We start from the raw sequence: 23,493 nt of genomic DNA, 5'->3' as shown, positions 1-23,493 counted from the left end.
CAAATATCCTAAAACCAAAACAACAACAACAACAAAAAACATAAAAATATTATTTATACACTTGGTTTGTGGAGCTACGAAATATGAAAATAAATTTTGTGTAACATTTGTTAGAAGAAGAACAAGAAGAAAATGTTGCATGTTCTGTGGTTTCTTCAAGCAATTTGCACTACAATACCACATACACACACTACCATAAGTTCTCGTCTATGGCCCTTGCAAGTGGCAGTTGTTAAATTTGGAGTTCTCAGGACAAAACAAAAAAAAAAAAAACTCTGAAATATTTTTCATTTTGGACAATTTTTGTGGCAGTTCTGTTATGTTAAAGTCATCTTTATTTTTTCGTATTTTTTGTGTGGTTTTAACACCACTTGAGTCTGGCGGTCAATGCCAGAGTGCAGTGCAGTGCAGTAAATGCTTCTACGGTAGGAAGGACTGAACTTACGATTGGACAATAATATATTGCAAACTTTATTAACTGAAGAAGTTTGTGGCAAGTGTTGCTTGTACATTTCGTAGATGGCAAAGTAAATTGTGGTTGGTTTTCTTTCTGTTTTTTTTTTCTCGATATTTTGTGTAATTGCTTAAGAAATGTCAGACATTCTTCTTTTTTTCAAAAAAAAAAAAAAAGGATGTAATGGAGAAGTTGAGAAAAACAATGGCTTCATTTGACAGTTACTTAATTTCTTTTAGATTGGAAAAACAACTAAATGTTCTAAGTTGGAAGTTCAATTTAATAGTTGAAAATTTGTGGAAACTTATTATTATTGTATACACCCAAAAGAAATAATAATTTACCTCTGGAAGGAAATTTTAGACAAACAAAAATTCCCTTTTTTATAAATATATTTTTTTAAAGATCAAATAAACCCAAATTTAGCTTTATGAACTTCGTTTGTCTAAAATATCGTTCCTCAGCAAAGAAAACTTTTCTTTCAGTGTTTATCATATGTTGGCCGAATTTTATTTAAACATATTTCCATATGTATCATCAATCAATTTCCATACCCTCCACCATAGGATCACACAAAAAAAAATTTTTCTGATTCAATCACGAAATTAATTGATCCAATTAATTTTTTAATTGAAATGTCTTCAATCACAGAATTGATAGTATCAATTAAAAAATTAATTGACAGTCAATTAAAAAATTAATTGATCCAATTAAATATTTAATTGATACTATTAATTTGTGTGATTGATTTTTATTTCAATTAAAAAATTTGTTGAATCAATTAAATTTTTAATTGAATATTTTTTAAAACTCAATTAAGATTTTAATTGGAAAAATTTTCGTGAAATTTTTTTCTGTGATGGGGGTATACTAACTTTGTCATTCCGTTTGTAACACATTGAAATATTGCTCTAAGACCACATAAGGTATATATATTCTGGGTCGTGGTGAAATTCTGAGTCGATCTAAGCATGTCCGTCCGTCCGTGCGTCCATCCGTCTGTTGAAATCACGCTAACTTCCGAACGAAACAAGCTATCGATTTGAAGGGAGCCACCGTGGTGCAATGGTTAGCATGCCCGCCTTGCATACATAAGGTCGTGGATTCGATTCCTGCTTCGATCGAACACCTAAAAGTTTTTCTGCGGTGGATTATCACACCTCAGTAATGCTGGTGACATTTCTGATGATTTCCAAGCTTCTCTAAGTGGTTTCACTGGAATGTGGAACACCGTTCGGACTCGGCTATAAAAAGGAGGTCCCTTGTCATTGAGCTTAACATGGAATCGGGCAGCACTCAGTGATAAGAGAGAAGTTCACCAATGCGGTATCACAATGGACTGAATAGTCTAAGTGAGCCTGATACATGGGGCTGCCACCTAACCTAACCTATCGACTTGAAACTTGGCACAAGTAGTTGTTATTGATGGTATTGCAAATGGGCCATATCGGACCACCTTTACGTATAGCCCCCATATAAACCGATCCCCAGATTTGGCTTGCGGAGCCTCTAAGAGAGACAAATTTCTTCCGATCCGGCTGAAATTTGGTACATGGTTTTAGTATATGGTTTCTAAAAACAATGCAAAAATTGGTCCACATCGATCCATAATTATATATAGCCCCCATATCAACCGATCCCCAGATTTGACCTCCGGAGTCTCGTGGAAGAGCAAAATTCATCCGATTCGGGTGAAACTTGGTACGTGGTGTCAGTATATGGTTTCTAAAAACCATGCAAAAATTGGTCCATATCGGTCCATAACTATATATAGCCCCCATATAAACCGATCCCCAAAATTGGCTTGCGGAGCCTCTAAAAGAAGCAAATTTCATCCGATTCGGCTGAAATTTGGTACATGGTGTTAGTATATGGTCTCTAACAACCATGTAAAAATTGGTCTATATCGGTCTATAACTATATATAGCCCCCATATAAACCGATCCCCAGATTTGGCTTGCGGAGCCTCTAAGAGAAGCAAATTTCATCCGATCCGGCTGAAATTTGGTACATGGTGTTATTATATGGTCTCTAACAACTATGCAAAAATTGGTCCACATCGGTCAATAAATATATATAGCCCCCATATAAGGCGATCCCCCGATTTGGCTTGCGGAGCCTCTAAGAGAAGCAAATTTCATCCGATCCGGCTGAAAATTGGTACATGGTGTTAATACATGGTCTCTAACAACCATGCAAAAGTTGGTCCACATCGGTCCATAATTATATATAGCCCTCATATAAACCGATCAACAGATTTGCCTCCGGAGCCTCTTGGAAGACCAAAATTCATCTGATTTAGTTGAAATTTGGTACGTGGTTTTAATATATGGCATCAGACACCCATGCACAAATTGGTCGAAATCGGTCCATAACTATATATAGCCCCCATATAAACCGATCCCCAGATTTGGCTTGCGGAGCCTCTAAGAGAAGCAAATTTCATCCGATCCGGCTGAAATTTGGTACATGGTCTCTAACAAGCATGAAAAAATTGGTCGACATCGGTCCATAATTATATATAGCCCCCATATAAACTGATCCCCAGATTTGACCTCCGGAGCAAAATTCATCCGATTCGTTTGAAACTTGGTATGTGGTGTTAGTATATGGTCTCTAACAACCATGCAGAAATTAATTCATATCGGTCCATAATTATATGTAGCCCCCATATAAACCGATCCCCAGATTTGACCTTTGGATCCTTTTAGAAGACCAAAATTCATCTGATGCATTCTAAATTTCTAGGCTTTACAAATAATTGTCCATTGAAAACCAAACATTTTGCAAGAGCTACATTCTCCCTCATTCTAAAGTATTCCATCGAACAAAGGTCTTAACACTGAAGCTTATTTAATAAAAATCTTAAGTATCCTTCATTTACATTTATGATTTATTAATTTACACGGATCCTTTGCTATACTATTGCCTGCATAAAGGATCCTTTATTTGTTGCTGCTAGACCATCATCCTTCAAACCAGCCAGTAGTAGTCAATCAATCAATTTTATTAATAATCATAATTTTTTTTTTTTTGAGGGGAAAATGAGGAATTTTTAATTCTTCAACAGACACAAAATAAAAAGTCAATGAACTGCCTTTGTATAAATAAAACGAACACATACAAACATACATACATTTATATTAAATATGACAGACCCTAAAAGAGAATTCACTCACTGGTTGACTGACGACTGGCTATACAAATAAAAAAACAAAATAACTTCTATATTTTTAAACGATAGATGCAAGGACCATACATACAAGGATATCTTGGTAATAGGGAATATTTTGCATTCAAACACATATACACAGACATATGAGCAAATAAACTTTTATACGTACATACACTCACACATTAAGTGTAAAGCTCAATAAACCCCAACACCTGTTCCAACTCACACTGGTTTCATCAGAAAAATGAAATCCTTGTTACACTGAAGGCAATAACCGAAGGTCCTTAGTTAAGCATACACGTGTGTGCGTGTATGTGTGTTGGTATGCTTAGAGACCTTTTGTAACATACCTTTGGGTATGTTAATATTTATTTGAATTTTCTCGTTTTGTGTTTGTATATGGTTAGTACCATCAGAATAAAACATTTATGGTCTCTTTTAAGGGTCATTCAATTTTTTCTCGGTACAAAATAATAAAAAAACACACACACACAAAAAAGGCTAATTTTAAATTTTGCCAAAATTCTTTGAAGGATAAAGCATATGACCGCATAATTTGTTGGGGGATTTTTCCCTTATTTTTCATACGAATAAAGTTTTTCGAAATATTTCGCGTAAATTGATTCCGTCTGTCTTTTGTTGAGTAAGAATCTAATGAAAATTTAATGTAGGCCTTGGAAATTATTTCCAATTTGTAGCCAGCTTCAAACACACAAATTCTCATTTTATCGTGTCCCTAATATGTTTCCATTATCCTTTAGAATTTTTTTCTTTTTCAAATTATGGCTAGTCTCGTCGTTGGATCTTATTTCTAATGGCTTTGCTGCTGCTGCTGTGGGTTTTGTTTCTCAATTTTCACATTATCCTTTTCTTTTTTGTCATTTTATTAAACGATTTAAAAAATACTTGAGATAGCCTACACGTAATATAAATTCTATAGAAGCAATGCGAAAAAACGCCTTCAATATTCATAGGCTAACAAATGGTTTTATTTAGCTTCTGCCTAATTTGCTGGCAATCTAAAAAACGAGCCTATTTGGCTTTGCTTTCTCATATCCTTGTGCCTCTGATTTTTTTTATTTTTTGTTCGTTTTTTACACCTTAAATTATGTAAATTATTTGTTATAATAGAGGCAATTCTATGTGTCTAGATATTTTAATAATCAAAGCGGATTTACGTGAATTCTTTTACGTTTTCTTATTAAATTGGATTTGCATATTTGAAATTTTAAATACAAATATTTAAATTGCATTGGAATGTTATTGCAAAAATTTTTTTCGTTAGCTTCTATCTTTTTTGGGGATTTTTAACCTCGACAAAGGTAGATTGACGAAAAAAAAATAAGCGGTTTCATAAGTTTGGTTGAATTTTATTTTGTAAACTATAATGAAATGAAAAACGTAAAAAATACTCTACCAAAATTTTAAAATAAATATTTTGCAAAATTTTATAGAAAATTATTTCTATAGAAAATTTTTGCCAATTTTTATTTCTATAGAAAATTTTCGCAAAATTTTATTTCTATAGAAAATTTTGTTAAAATGTTTATTTCTATAGAAAATTTTGTCAAAATTTTATTTCTATAGAAAATGTTGTCAAAATTTTATTCCTATAGAAAATTTTGTCAAAATTTTATTTCTATAGAAAATTTTTTTAAAATTTTATTTCTATAGAAAATTTTGTCACAATTTTAGTTCTACAGAAAATTTTGTTAAAATTTTATTTCAATAGAAAATTATGTCAAAATTTTAGATCTATAGAAAATTTTGTCACAATTTTATTTCTATAGAAAATTTTGTCAAAATTTTATTTCAATAGAAAATTATGTCAAAATTTTAGATCTATAGAAAATTTTGTCAAAATTTCATTTCTATAGAAAATGTTGTCCAAATCTTATTTCTATAGACGATTTTGTTAAACTTTTATTTCTATAGAAAATTTTGTTAAAATCTTATTTCTATAGAAAATTTTGTCAAATTTTTATTTCTATAGAAAATTTTGCCAAAATTTTATTTCAATAGAAAATTTGTCACAGTTTTATTTTTATAGAAAATTGTGTCAAAATTTTATTTCTATAGAAAATGTCAAATTTTTCTTCTATAAAAAATTTTGTCAAAAATTTATTTCTGTAGAAAATTTAGTCAACATTTTATTTCTAAAGAAAATTTTGTAAAAATTTTATTTTTATAGAATTTTTTTTTCACAAGTTTATTTCTACAGAAAATTTTATTTCTATAGAAAATTTTGTCAAAATTTTATTTCTATAGAAAATTTTGTCAAAATTTCATTTCTATCGAAAATTGTGTCAAAATGTTATAGAAAATTTTGTCAAAATTTTACTTCTATGGAAAATTTTGTCAAAATTTTATTTCTATAGAGAATTATTGTCAAAATTTTATTTCTATAGAACATTTTGTCAAAATTTTATTTCTATTAAAAACTTTGTTAAACTTTCTATAGAAAAGTTTAGAAAATCAAAATTTTATTTCTTTAGAAAATTTTGTCAATTTTTTATTCCTATAGTAAATTTTGTCAAAATTTTATTTCTATAGAAAATTTTGATAAATTTTTATATCTATAGCAAATTGTGTCAAAATTTTATATCTATAGAAAATTTTGTCAAAATTTTATTTCTATAGAAAATTTTGTAAAAATTTTATTTCTATAGAAAATTTTGATAAATTTTTATATCTATATAAAATTGTGCAAATATAGAAAATTTTGTTAAAATTTTATTTCTATAGAAAATTTTGTTAAAATTTTATTTCTATAGAAAATTTTGTCAACATTTTATTTCTATTGAAAATTTTCATAAAATTTTATTTGTACAGAAAATTTTCTCAAAATTTTATTTCTATAGAAAATGTTGTCAAAATTTTATTTCTATAGAAAATTTTGTCAACATTTTATTTCTATTGAAAATTTTGTAAAAATTTTATTTCTATAGATAATTTTGTCAAAATTTTATTTCTATATAAAATTGTGCAGATATAGAAAATTTTGTTAAAATTTTATATCTATAGAAAATTTTAGCAAAATTTTATTTCTATAGAAAATTTTCGCAAAATTTTATTTCTATAGAAACTTTTGGCAAAATTTAATTTCTATAGAAACTTTTGACAAAGTCTTATTTCTATAGAAAATTTTGTCAAAATTTTATATTTATAGAAAATTTTGTCAAAATTGTATTTCTATAGAAAATTTTGTCAAAATTTTATTTCTATAGAAAATTTTGTTAAAATTTTATTTCTATAGAGAATTTTTGTCAAAATTTCATTTATATAGAAAATTTATTCAAAATTTTATTTCTATAAAAAATTTGTCAAAATTTTATTTCTATAGAAAATTTTGTCGAAATTTTATTTCTATATAACATTTTGTCAATTTTTTATTCCTATAGAAAATTTTGTAGAAAGTTTATTTTTGTAAAAACATTTTTTCAAAATTTTATTTCTAAAGAAAATTTTGTCAAAATTTTATTTCTGTAGAAAATTTTGTAAAAATTTAATTTCTATAACAAACTTTTGTCAAAATTTCATTTCTATAGAAAATTTTTTCAAAATTTAATTTCTATAGAAAATCGTGTAAAATTTTTATTTCTATTGAAAATTTTGTTAACATTTTATTTCTATAGAAAATTTTGTCAAAATTTCATTTCTATAGAACATTTTGTCAAAATTTCATTTCTATAGAACATTTTGTAAAAAATTTTATTTGTATTGAAAACTTTGTTAAACTTTCTATAGAACATTTTGCCAAAATTTTATTTCTATAGAAAAATTATTTTATTATTTTCTTTTATTATTTTCTTAAAATTTTTATTTCTATAGAAAATTTTCTTAAAATTTTTATTTCTATAGAAAATTTTGTGAAAATTTTGTCAAAATTTCATTTCTATAGAAAATGTTGTCAAAATTTTATTTCTATAGAAAATTTTGTCAAAATTTTATTTCTATAGAAAATAGTGTCAAAATTTTATTTCTATAGAAAATTGTGTCAAAATTTTATTTGTATTGAAAATTGTGTCAAAATTTTATTTCTATAGTAAATTTTGTCAAAATCTTATTTCTATAGAAAATTTTCTCAAAATTTTATTTCCAATTTGGAAAAATTTTGATATTTTTTTGTGAATTAATTTTTTTTATCAATATGATCGAATTAGGCCCCATTATAATTAATTATAATTTCTTATACCATTTTCGCTTTTATATAATATAATTTTATCCATTACAAATTCACAAAAAAAAATTGTCTTTGACACCAATTGCTTTCTTTTAGCCCTCTGGAAATCTCTTCAAGATTATGTACTCACCATATGTGACCACCACAAATTATTTGATTGTGGTTAAATTTCATATGCAAAGGACGGACACTCATGAAACAGAATCCTTTAGCATTATAACAATCCTTCGAGCCTTTTTGTATTTCTATTAACCATTTTTGTTTTGTGTGCAGACAGACAGCGTTTTTTGTTTGTTAATTCAGTCGGCTACAATACTCGAAAAAAGGACCATTTAAATAAAATATATATCAATTGCAATGGGGCAATAAAATGCGGAGGAATCTTCCATACAAGCTTCATGTGCCATCTCATTGTGGGTAGTCATGATAAAGGCCATTTCAAGTGAGACGTCTAGATATTTCAATACCATAACTGAAATGTCTCCCCCAAGGGATTTATAACAAAAATGTGTGTCTTCTTAATCCTCTACTGGTTTGAAAAAATTCAGAAGCAACAGACAAAATTACCAAAATTTTTTTCCTACTACTTGATTATTTCTTCTCACCATCTTTCTCTCTCTCGAAGCCTTCTCAAGGACAAGGTCATGGTCGTTTATTATGAAGAAATCTTATGGAGGAGGTGGTATCCATGCCATAGCTCTAATTTTAATACTTATATCCTTGTAAGCATTTTGATTTCTCCAAAGGAGTAGGGTAGGAGTGGATGAGTGGCTGGATATATACTCGAATGTCATATAAATGTGATAAAAGATTTCTTTTTCACGATATCTGCCTCTTGCTGCTAAACTCGTGTCAGTTATTATAGCTTTTCCATATACCTTTTTGGCAGGGAGAAGTTCGCGTTATAATGTCGAAAAAATGCCATAAAATTCTCTCATACTCGCCTAGAGCGACCGGTATTTGTCTGATCTACCCTACCGCAATATTTACGTCACTTTATGCAGCAGGACATTAAGCTCTTTTCCTCCTCTGGCATGAAAGAGCAAAGTCATTGCCAAGGGCACGTTTAAGGTTACGACATAACGCACCTCCTATACTCACAATGAAATTCAAATTCATGGCCAGGGCCATTGCCATTGTCATGGCCATGGTCATTGGATAGGCGCAGGCTTGCTCTTCTGTAATAGGCTCCTGATTTTATGTATCCTACCAAAGCTTTTGAAACTCTCCGGAAAAGCTTTATAGGAGCCTGCGCTCTCTTATAGGCTCTCTTTGCAGCTGTGTAGTTTGAAGCTCATGCCATTGACATTAGGCCTGTGATTTTTTGCACATCCAACTAAAGTTGAATGTCCTTTTCGGGCCCAAACATTACTACTCGCTCGCTCTCTTGCTCTCTAAGGGTTTATCATTAGAACGAGAGTAGGGAGAAAGCGTGGGAAAATTCTATTCTAAGGAAAATCATCGATGTATAGCGTGGGAGTTTAAGTTCCTTACTGCTGCTTTTGTTTCTGTTTTTGTTGTTGGTTTTTATGAATGTAGACAAAAATACCCAAAGTCGGGTCATACGAAAAATCCCCATGACTAATTTCAAGGATAACAAGAACCACCATATCCCTAGGAGACGATGACTTATGTCAAGTTAAGTGTGAATAAAGTTGCCTAGCTGTGGTGATGGTGGTGGTATGCCACACACGCACACACAATATTCATGGTTTATTTAGTTTTCCCCCCACCACGTCTGTAGCTTGATTGGTTTTGTCATTTAAATAAATGAACTTAAGGATTAATTTTATGACTAAACGTGTTGGATTTATGGTGTATGCCTTAATCAATTTTAGCACTTGATTATTTGTTGAGTCATATTATTTACCAAAAAAATATTTTTTTTTATTAAATATTAATTCTAGAATTTTGATAGGAGATTCAATGAGAGTGTTCCTAATTCATTCTGGACCCTCAAAGAAGGCCAACAGATGTGTTTAGGTTATTAGGAGTCATCTATTAAATTCTAAGGGACTAAAATCAAGATTAGGATGTCCGTCTTGCTCTCTAAGGTTGTGATTCATTTTCAATATGGCGTAAAAATATCTGTCCATTTTCCAACTGCTTATAAGCCATTCACCGCAACGTTTACTGTCAAGAAGACTTTATTAGTTTCATTCAAATACCTAGAACTATTAGTCATACCTAAATCGATACAATTAAAACTGCTATAAATATAGTTTCTAAACTGTTATGATTCATATCTTTTTTAAGACGTTTTGTGTAACACATAAGCTGGATAATCTTCAATATTTTGGATAAAAATGTAATAGTTTAGCAGCAAATGCTTTCCTAAGGCGATTTTTACTAACAAACAGTGTTACAATACTTTTTGAAAATCTTTGGTTACCATAATTAGACACAATTTTTGTCAAAATTTTATATCTATCAAAAATTTTGTCAACATTTTATTTCCATAGAAAATTTTGTCTAAATTTTATTTCAATAGAAAATTTTGTAAAATTTTATTTCTATAGAAACGTTTGTCAAAATTTGCCAAAATTTTATTTCTCTAGAAAAATTTATCAAATTTACTTCCCTAGAAAAGTTTGTCAAAATATTATTTCTCTAGAAAATTTTGTCAAAATTTTGTTTCTATAGAAAATTTTGTCAAAATTTTATTTCTCCAAAATCTTATGTCAAGATTTTATTTCTCCAAAATCTTATGTCAAGATTTTATTTGTCTAGAAAATTTGGTCAAAGTTTACCTCTATCGAAAATTTTTTCAAAATTTTATTTATATAGAAAATTTTGTCAAAATGTTATTTCTATAGAAAATTTTGTCAACATTGTTTTTAAAGAAAATTTTGTCACATTTTTTTTTCTATAGAAAATGTCAATTTTTTTCCTATAGAAAATTTTGTCAAAATTTTATTTCTATAGAAAATTTTGTCAAGATTTTATTTTTATAGAAAATTTTGTCAAGATTTTATTTCTATAGAAAAATTTGTCTAGATTTTATTTCTATAGAAAATGTTGTCAAAATGTTATTTCTATAAAAAATTTTGTCAAAATTTAATTTCTAAAATATATTTTTATAGAAAATTTGGATAAATTTTATTTCCCAAGAAAATTTTGTCAAAATGTTAGTTTTCTAGCAAATGTTGACAAAATTTTATTACTATAGAAAATTTTATCAAAATTTTAGTTTTCTAGAAAATTTTATTACTATAGAAAATTTTGTCAACATTTTATTTCTATAGAAAATGTTGTCAACATATTATTTCTATAGAAATTTTTGTCAACATTGTTTTTATAGAAAATGTTGTCAACATTGTCAACACTTTTTTTTCTATAGAAAATATTGTAGATTTTTTTCTTTAGAATATTTTATTTCTATAGATAATTGTGTCAGAATTTTAATTCTATAGAAAATTTTGTCAAAATTTTATTTCTATAGAAAATTTTGTCAACATTTTATTTCTATAGATTTTTTTTTTCAAAATTGTATTTCTATAGAAAATTTTGTCAAAATTTACCTCTATCGAAAATTTTTTCAAAATTTTATTTCTATAGAAAATTTTGTCAAAATTGTATTTCTATAGAACATTTTGTCAACATTGTTTTTATAGAAAATTTTGTCAACATTTTTTTTTTTATAGAAAATGTTTTCAATTTTTTTCCTATAGAAAATTTTGTCAAAATTTTATTTCTATAGAAAATTTTGTCAAGATTTTATTTTTATAAAAAATGTTGTCAAGATTTTATTTTTATAGAAAAATTTTTCAAAACTTTATTTCTATCGAACATTTTGTCAAGATTTTATTTTTATAGAAAATTTTGTCAAGATTTTATTTCTATAGAGAATTTTGTAAAAATTTTATTTCTATTAAAAATTTGAAAATTTTATTTATATTTTATTTCCCAAGAACATTTTGTCAAAATTTAAGTTTTCTAGCTAATGTTGACAAAATTTTATTACTATAGAAAATTTTGTCAAAATTGTATTACTATAGAAAATTTTGTCAAAATTTTATTTCTTTAGAAAATTTTGTCAAAATTTTATTTCTCTAAAAATTTTATAAAATTTTATTTCTATAGAAAATTTTGTAAAAAATATATTTCTATAGAAAATTTTGTCAATTTTTTTTTCTGTTTTTTTTAAATTTTGTTAAATTTTAGTTCCCAAGAAAATTTAGCCAAAATTTTAGTTTTCTAGCAAATTTTGCCAAAATTTTGTTGCTGTAGAAAATTTTGTCAAAATTTTAGTTTTCTAGAAAATTTGGCCAACATTTTATTTCAGTAGAAAATTTTGCCAAAATTTTATTTCCCTAGGAACATTTGTCAACATTTTATTTCTATAGAAAATTTTGTCAAAATTTTATTTCAATAGAAAATTTTGTCAAAATTTTATTTCTATAGAAATTTTTTTCAAAATTTTATTTCTATAGATAATTGTGTCAAAATTTTATTTCTATAGAAAATTTTGTCAAAATTTTATTTCTATAGAAAGTTTTTTCAAAATTTTATTTCTATAGAAAATTTTGTCAAAATTTTATTTCTATAGAAAATTTTGTCAAAATTTACCTCTATAGAAAATTTTGTTAAAATTTTATTTCTATAGAAAAATTTTGTCAAAATTTTATTTATATGAAAAATTTTGTGAAAATTTTATTTTTTTTTTTAGAAAATTTTGTCAATTTTTTTTTCTATAGAATTTTATTTATATAAAAACTTTTGTGAAAATTTTATTTCTATAGAAAATTTTGTAAAAAATATATTTCTATAGAAAATTTTGTGAAAATTTTATTTCTATAGAAAATGTTGTAAAAAATATATTTCTATAGAAAATTTTGTCAAAATTTTTTTTCTAGAGAAAAATTTGTTAAATTTTATTTCCCTAGAAAATTTTGTCAAAATTTTCTATAGAAATTTTTCTCAAAATTTTATTTCTATATTTATTTCTCACAATTTTATTTCTATAGAAAATTTTCTCACAGTTTTATTTCTATAGAAAATTATGTCAAAATTTTATTTCTATAGAAAATTTTGTCAAATCTATAGAAAATTTTGTCAATTTTTTTTCTATACAAAATTTTGTCAAAATTTTATTTCTATAGAAAATTTTTTAAAAATTTTATTTCTATAGAAAATTTTTTAAAATTTGTATTTCTATAGAAAATCTTGTCAAAATTTTATTTCTATAGAGAATGTTGTCAAAATTTTAGTTTTCTAGAAAATTTTGTAAAAATTTTATTTCTATAGAATATTTTGTTAAAATTTTAGTTTTCTAAAAAATTCACAAATATTTTTTTACTTTATGGGAAATTTATCTTACTTCAAAGACATGAACACAAGATTCGTGTCATAAATTCAAATAAAACAATTCTTAAAGCAAAGATTACGAACGTTCTTGCAATTACTTTTTCTGTGTATTAAAGAAAGTTGTCCTTAGTATTCTGTAAAGTGTGTATCCTAAAATTTAGTTTGCCTAATTCATTCATATGAAAGATTATTGTCGAAAAGAACATCCTCGGAATGGAAAAAAACATGATGGATTTTTTTTTTAATTTGGATTAATTATGTTGAAAAAAATGCTAATTTTTGAATATATTTGAGCTCAAAATTATAACATTTATTTGGTAAAATATCACAGAAATTTTAATTCTCATAACACTTTAAGAACTAACGCAACCCATGTCAAATTCCTTGCTTCCATGCCAAATTGAAACCATTTCCGGATCCAAAAAGAACATTTTCACTGCTTTTTTGGAGAGCTCTTTTTGAAGGGTAAATAAGAAAAAAATAAACAAAAAAATAATGCTAGAGGATTTTCAAAATTTTTGAAAATAATCATTTTAGTTATGTATGTTATTTTATTTTCTTTATACTAATGATATTCTCTTTTTATATTTTTTCAGGTACGTTTTAATTTTATGTAATCTAAATAGGTAAATATGAAAAAAATAATGCATTTACGCCACATATGGTTCAACAAATTTTAATATAATTCTACAGACTATTGATCTATTGGCTAAGTTTAAAGTTATGTTCTCTCTCTCTCTTGTTTATCTATCCACTTGTTCCACATTTTTAATGTTGTCCATTACAATCATCATCATCTTCTTCTTTTAATTAGTTAACATGACATTTCATTTGATAGCACATTTCAATCATTCATTGTCAATTTCGAAATTGATTAGCACAGAAAAAACACGACCATATGGTACATTTGCTTCGCCTGGTCTGACCATTGAAGAGGATGATTATCGATGGTGGGTAATGACCATTAGATTAATGTCGCATAAAAGATGTTGCATTTAATAACTGTCCAGACAAGAAACGTACTAACGAAAACATGACTACAAAAAATTCTCCAGGCATAACCAAACACGACTGACTGACACATAGACTACGGGCTTAGCAATGCTAAGGAGTCCACAAAACTCGATGTACTCGAAGACCAAACATCCGTTCAATGATAATGCTAGTAATGATGATGTTGATGATGCCATTTGCCACGATTCACTTCAGTTCAGAATGTTCATTCAATGATTATGTCTGTTAAATGAAACGTGAAACATATCCAAAACCCATGGAAATCAATGGTTGGTTGGTTACACGTTCATATGGACTGCTTGACTGCAACACTTGAGGTAAATTTTGTGAAATACAAGTGTGACTTTTTGGCAATCGATTAAAATAACAGAAAATTGATTATGTATGCCACTTGTGAGCTATGAAAAAAATGGAAAGGTGTTGTCATTAAACCTCAAATTAAATTCAAAGGAATTAATTTTTTATTTGCAGCATTTTCACTTTCAATGAAACCTTTTTTCAATTAAGTGAAACCTTTTTCAAATCATATTTATATGAAATAAGTTGTGATGTTATCATATTATTCTGAACTAATATGCATTATTCTCAACCGATTATCTTACTATGTGAAGAGAGAGAGCAGTTGCTTTCTTTGACCAACCAAAGTCGTTGATCATGTATTCCAACCGAATCTAAATCATCATATGAATTGATCTATACCTGCTAGTCCCTTTATCCTTTTGTTGACACTCTGTTCATTCTTATTCAATATATGTCCACCTTGTATGCAAAAGGATATATAGATGCCTTAAACAAATTTACTTATGTCAAATCCTATGAAACCGTTTTCAAATCAAATGAAACTTTTTTCAAATCGAATGAAACACATTAAATGAAACCTTTTACATTTTAAATTAATTTTTTTCTTTCTTCAAATGAGACCATATAGAAGTTTACTTTGTACAATATTTTATATCGTAAAACTAAAATTTTTCCAATAATTTTTGTATTTTTGGGTTTATAGAATTTCTAAGGTAAATGGAATTTACCAAATTATAAACGCTCATGAAAAATTGACTAGCAAAAATATTTCCTTTGAACCCCAATTCGTTTCCTTAGTAGAACTAGCTTTAGATGTTAGTTTTTAACCGTCGGCTTATTGTTCTCACGGCGGATGTAAAAAATTTTATTGTATATTCATGAATGCTATTTCGATTAGGTCCAGAATGGGATTAATTTTAGATATAATTCCCATATTTGTGAAAATTCTGAACCAATAAAAAATAAACTATAGAAATTCAAATTAGCCAGCAATGAAACATGTGTATAGTCAGACTTGTGTATATTGATATCTGGCATTTTCTTTCTAATAACTTAATAGTATCAATTCCCTTTTATTTTCTAGTCCAGTAAGCTTGTATAAATATTGTAATAATTTGTAAAAAAATTAAAAAATTTTTTTTTTACTTTTTCCACACAAAAAAAAAAAAAAAATATATATATATATATATATATATATATATATATATATATATATATATTTCACACCTTAAAATGTAAAAGATTTCAATTGGTTTGAAAAAGGCTTCATTTCAAATATAAAAAATTTCTTTTGAAATGGGAAAGGGTTCATTTGAAAATGCTTATACATTAATCGACTCAATTGAAATTTAAGATTTTCTTTTCAATAATTTAAAGCATCCAATTTCCTTCACTTTATCTGCCCTAGAAAGCTGAAATACAGAAAAAAAATATTTTTTGCCTTAAGTCAATTAAAAAATTAATTGATCCAATTAATTTCTAATTAAAATGTCTGCAATCATAGAAATGATAGTATCAATAACCAAAGTCAATTAAAAAATTAATTGTTCCAATTAAAAAATTAATTGATACAATTAAATTTTGTGATTGATTTTTGTTTCAATTAAAAAATTTTTTCAACCCAAAAAAAAATTTTTAAATGAATGTTGTTAAAAATTCAATTAAAATTTTAATTGGAAAAATTAAAAGAAAAATAAAAATAAAGCTCAAACACAGAAAAAAATATTTTTTGCCTTAAGTCAATTACAAAATTAATTGATCCAATTAATTTTTAATTAAAATGTCTGCATTCATAGAAATGGTAGTATCAACAATAACCAAAGTCAATTAAAAACTTAATTGTTCCAATTAAAAAATTAATTGATGCAATTAATTTTTGTGATTGAATTTTGTTTCAATTAAAAAATTGTTTTCAACCAAAAAATTTTTTAAATGAATGTTGTTAAAAATTCAATTAAAATTTTAATTGAAAAAATTAAAAGAAAGCTCAAACACAGAAAAAAATATTTTTTGCCTTAAGTCAATTAAAAAAATTAATTAATCCAATTAATTTTTATTAAAATGTCTGCAATCACTGAAATGATAGTATCAATAACCAAAGTTAAGTAAAAAAATTAATTGATGCATTTAATTTTTGTGATTGATGTTTGTTTCAATTAAAAAAAATTTTCAACCAAAAAAAATTTTTAAATGAATGTTGTTAAAAATTCAATTAAAATTTTAATTGGAAAAATTAAAAGAAAAATAAAAAGAAAGCTCAAACACAGAAAAAAATATTTTTTGCCTTAAGTCTATTACAAAATTAATTGATCCAATTAATTTTTAATTAAAATGTCTGCAATCATAGAAATGGTAGTATCAACAATAACCAAAGTCAATTAAAAAATTAATTGTTCCAATTAAAAAATTAATTGATGCAATTAATTTTTGTGATTGAATTTTGTTTCAATTAAAAAATTGTTTTCAACCAAAAAATTTTTTAAATGAATGTTGTTAAAATTTGAATTAAAATTTTAATTGAAAAAATTAAAAGAAAGCTCAAACACAGAAAAAAATATTTTTTGCCTTAAGTCAATTAAAAAAATTAATTAATCCAATTAATTTTTATTAAAATGTCTGCAATCACTGAAATGATAGTATCAATAACCAAAGTCAGTTACAAAATTAATTGTTCCAATTAAAAAATTAATTGATGCAATTAATTTTTGTGATTGATTTTTGTTTCAATTAAAAATTTGTTTTCAACCAAAAAAAAATTTTAAATGAATGTTGTTACAAATTCAATTAAAATTTTAATTGGAAAAATTAAAAGAAAAATAAAAGAAAGCTCAAACACAGAAAAAATATTTTTTGCCTTAAGTCAATTACAAAATTAATTGATCCAATTAATTTTTAATTGAAATGTCTGCAATCATAAAAATGATAGTATCAACAATAACCAAAGTCATTTAAAAAATTTATTGTTCCAATAAAAAAATTAATTGATGCAATTAATTTTTGTGATTGATTTTTGTTTCAATAAAAAAAAATTTAAATGAATGTTGTTAAAAATGCAATTAAAATTTTAATTGGCAAAATTTTGGTGATATATATTTTTTTTTTATCCGAGAAATTAAAAGTTAAATAGTGCTTTAGTTTGTATATAAATTAACGATTTTATTAGAATAAAGATAAAAATTGATTTATTTTAATTGGCTACTTTACTTTAATAAAAAAATACCATTGTACAAATTAAATTAAAGTAAACAAATTAAATTTATATTAATGAATTTAAATGTAAGAAAATTATTAAAAATTGGATCAATTTGATTTTAATATTATTAAATTATTAAATTAAATTTTTTATTAAATTCATTTTTTTTAATTTTTAAAAATTCAATTAAAATTTTAATTGGAACAATTTTGGTGATATTTTTTTTGCTGTGAATGAATGTCTGCAATCATAGAAATGATAGTATCAATAACCAAAGTCAATTAAAAAAATAATTGATCCACTTAAAAAATTAATTGATACGATTAAATTTTGTGATATTGTTGAAAATTCAATTAAAATTGTAATTGGAAAAATTTTTGGTGATATTTTTTTTTTTTTTTTGAATCCGAGAAATTAAAAGGTAAACAATGCATTAGTTTGTATACAAATCAACGATTTTATTAGAATAAAGATAAAAATGTATTCATTTTAATTGGTTATTTTCATTTAATAGAATAAATGTGATTGTACAAATTAAATTAAAGTAAACAAATTAAATTTATATTAATGAATTTAAATGTAAGAAAATTATTTAAATTTGGATAAATTTGATTTTAATGTTATTAAAATAATTCTTATTAAATAAAAAATATTCATAATTAAAGGTCAGGTACACTTATGTCGGGCTAAGCTTTTAACTGTAATAACTATATTTTGCAAAATAAAATTATCATTTTATTTTTCAATAATTTTTAATAGAAGCACATTATTTAAATATACTTTAAGCAATGTCGCTCTTATATCCTACAGGACAACGATCTTTTTCAATTCCCGACATAAGTCCAAAAAAGCTTAACAACTTTTCCCGACAAAAGTCCAAATATAATTTAACATCTTAACATCTTTTCCCACATTTTCCCCTATTTTTGTTTCTTTTTTTTTTAATAAAAGTAAAGTCTATGTCCTTTTGCAACATATTTTCTTGGTTCTTTTTACATTTGTGGCCAACTTGAATTTTCTCTAACAAGGCAAAAAAGAACGAAATATCAAACAAGAAAACGGAAAGATTGCAGACCAACCATCCGTTCGTCCGTCCGTCCATCTGTCCTTTCACCCACACCATTAGCCGAAACTATCGTGGTATTTTATAGTACAGAATATAAAGGTGACAATAACTTAAAGGACAATGAACTTTACGATGAGTAGGGATATTTTTTGCGGGTCCTTTCATGTTTTTTTTTTTTTTTTTTGGCCATGACTGGCCAAAGCAATAGGGGAGGATATAAAAAAATTTTTAAGGCAGGCGGATTGGTGATAAAATTTCGTTGATAACGAGACGACATGTGTCTCCATGGACATTGTAAAACAAAACAAGATACTACCAAATTGAATTTAAGTTGGTCCAGAGTTTTAAAATGTTGGCTAACAAATTGGGAGTTTATAAAAAAAAAGTATACAGAAAACAAATTTTCCTTAGGATGTATAAATCTTATATCTTATTTTAACATTAATGGCAAAGTTTAAATGGAATCCATGGTAAAATAGAAATAATTAATTTGATTTCAAAAAGTTGCAAATTTATATGAAATAAGTTATGATATTATCATTAACAAGAAATAATCTTTATTGACAATCAATTATTTTACTATGAGCACACAGAGCAATTACTTTCTTTTAAAGAAGTTCGTCATATACTATATTTCTACCAAATCTGAATCGTCATATGAATTGATTTATACCTACTTGTTAACTCATCCTTTGCTTGCTACTCCTCTAGTCATTCTTATTGAACATATTCTCATCTTGTGTGCCAATTACATTCAGTTGATTTTGAATATATGTAGATCTCATAGACAAATTTGCAACCGATGTGAACATTATCAGCTATACAGTACATACAAATTTCATTAGAATTGATCAGAGTTTTATTCATTGAAATAATGAACAAATTTCGATTCAATATTACCGTTCATTAATTCTATGCTATATAACTAATAAATTAAAAATATATATTTTTTTTTATTTGTAAAATGTATAAATTTATATTAAATAAGTTGTAATGCTAACATATTATCATTATGAAGTAATCAATCAATTATTGTACCATGTGGAGACAGAGCAATAGCTTTCTTCGACCTTGCAAAAAAGTTGGTCATATATTCCGATCGAATCTGAGTCACTATATGAATTGATCTATACCTTCCAGCCCCTTCATCCTTTTGTAAACATTCCATTGATTTTTATTAAAAATATCCTCACTCTGTGTGCGTATTACATTACCTAAATTGAACAATAATGATAAAGTTCAAGGGGAATTGTTATCTCAATAATAAAATAAACATTATTTATTTAATTTATAAAATGTATAAATTTATATGAAATAAGTTTTAATGTTATCATATTATAATTATGAAGCAATAATCGTTATTAACAATCAATTATTTTACCATGTGAAAAAAGAGCAATAGCTTAATTCGACCTTAAAAAAAAAAAAAAAAAAACTTGGTCGTATATACCGACCGATACTGAGTCACCATATGAATTGATTTATACCTTCTAGTCCCTAAATCCTTTTGTTGCCACTCTCTAGATTTTTATTAAACATATCAAACCCTTGTGTGCGAATTATATTGTAGTTGGTTTGTCGATATATTTAGATCCCATAAACAAATTTTCAACCGATTTTAACATTATCAAATATACAGTCACACAAAAGAATATTTCAGTAGGATTGACATAATGGAAAATTTTCATCCATACAATGTAGGAGTTCATTGATACTATGAAATATTTAGTTAATTAATACAAAAATCATAGCTATGATTAAAGGTTTCATTATATTTATGAAATTGTTGTGTTGGCTCAATTTTAATTATGAATTCGTGAGAGTTGCCTTAAAGGCCATGCAGCGAACAATTTAGACGGACGAACTATACATTTATTATAATTTTTCCTTTTTACCTTTTTGTCATAATAACGCAGATGTGAAAAATAAATAATTTTTGTATACTCATTTACCTACCTATTACTTCTTTATTTCCCACTTCCTGTTTTCATTATATTTATTTCTTGTTGTTTTCCTTTGATTTTTGTAACAAAATACCATTTAAATGAATTTTTTTTAATTTTTATATATCTTTTTCTTCCACTATAACTGACAAGCGCCCTGTCGATGCCATCGACGTAAACAATGTCTTAATGTATTTTAATATCTTAAAGTTTACAGTCTAACGCCTTTAGATCAAAGGCATCGCCTTCATAGCTTGGTTGTTCTTTTCAATGTTAGAAAGAATGCATCAAGAACCGAGCAATAATAAAATGCAAAAAATATAAAGGGAAACATTCTTTTGAAGATGAATTTCAAAGGAATAGACAACACATCCAGTTATATACCGCCTCCATGCCACATTGGCAAATGAAGTCAGTCTTAAAATCAAGCCCTGCATGCATGCATATGCGTGTGTGTGTGGGTAATGCAATATTTCCTAGGGAGTTGGCTGTTAATGGCAACAACCCAAACACCTACAACATATTTGGAGTAGGGCTGAAATGTCACTCAATCTCGGAATTTATTTGTCTGTAAAATTTTAAGCAAATTGTTTGAATTAAATTAAACTAAATTAAATTGAACTAAATTAAATTGAAATAGAATAAATAATAATAAATATAATTTAAATTCCTATTTTATGACATTTCATATAATTTAATTTAATTTAATTTAATTTAATTTAATTTAATTTAATTTAATTTAATTTAATTTAATTTAATTTAATTTAAATTAATTGAATTGAATTGAATTGAATTGAATTTGATTTGATTTGATTTGATTTAATTTAATTTAATTTAATTTAATTTAATTTAATTTAATTTAATTTAATTTAATTTAATTTAATTTAATTTAATTTAATTTAATTTAATTTAATTTAATTTAATTTAATTTAATTTAATTTAATTTAATTTAATTTAATTTAATTTAATTTAATTTAATTTAATTTAATTTAATTTAATTTAATTTAATTTAATTTAATTTAATTTAATTTAATTTAATTTAATTTAATTTAATTTAATTTGATTTGATTTGGTTTGATTTAATTGCATTTATGAAATTATTTCATCTCATTTGATTTGATTTTTTTTTACTTAATATATGTAATTTAATTTATGTATATTTTTTAATTTAAATTACAATAATATAATAAATTATAAAAATAAAAATCATGTCAGTATTTTAAATTAATTTATATACATTTTAATAAAATTCGTTTCCTTGTATTTCATAACATAATATTTTTTTATATCATTCAATTTAATTTATTTGCATTTATGAAATTAAATTTTATGTTATCTCATTATATTTAATTTTTTTTTAATTAATTTATATAATTTAATTTATTTACTTTAATATAATTTAAATTATAATAGTTTATACGTTTCGTGTTTTATTTAATTTTTTATTCATTGTCATATTGTATAGCTTCATATTATTTCACATTATTTTAATTTAATTTATTATAATTTAAATTATAATAACTTATATGTTACGTTTCTTCTTATTTGAATTAATTCTTCTTTCATTTCATATAATTTCATCTTATTTAACATCATTTAACTAAATTTAATTTTATTTAATGATATATAATTTTATTTTATTTTACTTTATTTTATTTTATTATGTTGAGTCTAATTTAGATAAAATTTAAATTAATTCAGTTTATTTTAATTTAATTGCATATCATTTCGTTTTATTTCAAATCTAATTAATGAAATTCTATTTTATGTAATTCAATTAAACTAAATTAAATTGAATCATTTAATTCAATGTAATTTAATTTAGTTTAATTTAATGTAATTTTTTTAATTTAATGTAACTTTTTAATTTAATTTAGTTTTGTTTAATTTAATGTAATTTTTTAATTTAATTTATTTGGTTTATTTATTTATTTTTCTTGATTTAATATGAAATTAATTTAATTCTATTAATTTATTTAGTTTGTGTATTTTTTTAAATTTAATATTAAATTAATTTTAAATTGTTTTTTTTTTTTTTAATAATTTATTTAATTTAAATATAAATCTTTAAAATGTTAATTGTTCTTTCTCTGTTTTTCGATTTTTTGATCAAACCTCCCCTAAAATTGCAAAATCCTTTATTGCTGATTGACATCCCTATTGCTTAGGCAAATTCTCCAGGGTGGTAGTGGTGACTTAAGCTGATGAGACATTACAAAGTTGCTCATTTGCTGTTGTTGCATATCTCTCCTCTGCACTTACAATGTTTTCTGTTGATGTTAAGCGCATATTATGTTGCAAAATAGAATACCATGAAGTAAATATGGAGAATCAACCTCCCAGGCATCTAGGTGCTGCAGAGAATGGCATTAACAACGCGGAAAATCATAAATTAAATTATGTGATGAAAATCCCCACCTACAGCACAGTATCTCACACAAAAGACTACAATGACAATATTATGAAAAATGATTTAAAAGAAATGCAACGCAAAGATTATAAATATGAGAAGAAAAAAGGTTGGAGACAAATCGAAAAATTAAATGAAAATTTATGCAAAATATTTTCAAATCATAAATCAAACGAGACCAATGGTCATATCATAATTTCTTTTTTTGTTATTTGCTTGTTTTTTATTCATAAAAACTGTCATCCCTTTTCAGGATCATAAATGTGATTTCCTTTGTATGTTTTTTTTTGTAGAAAAACATCATTAATTTGTGTTTAATATTTTTTAATATATTCGGAAGTCATTAACTGTTTTTGGTCTTACTCAATCTATTCCAAAAAAAAAATCATTTAGCAAAAATTATAAGTTTTGGTTACTTCATTATTTAAAATATTTTTTTGTTCACATT

At 25.0% G+C, this 23,493-nt stretch overlaps 1 protein-coding gene across 1 annotated transcript in view; it reads left to right on the top strand.

The window, feature by feature from the left end:
• The window catches only part of heca (hdc homolog, cell cycle regulator), a 486,162-nt gene that overhangs the window by 259,126 nt on the left and 203,543 nt on the right, over positions 1-23,493 (top strand). The gene's annotated exons all lie outside the window — the stretch shown is intronic.

This window comes from Haematobia irritans, chromosome 1 (genome assembly GCF_050003625.1).
Source record: "Haematobia irritans isolate KBUSLIRL chromosome 1, ASM5000362v1, whole genome shotgun sequence".
NCBI classification, from domain to species: domain Eukaryota; kingdom Metazoa; phylum Arthropoda; class Insecta; order Diptera; family Muscidae; genus Haematobia; species Haematobia irritans.
Note: the sequence above shows the minus strand (reverse complement) of the source record. Positions and strands in the feature narration are given on the sequence as shown.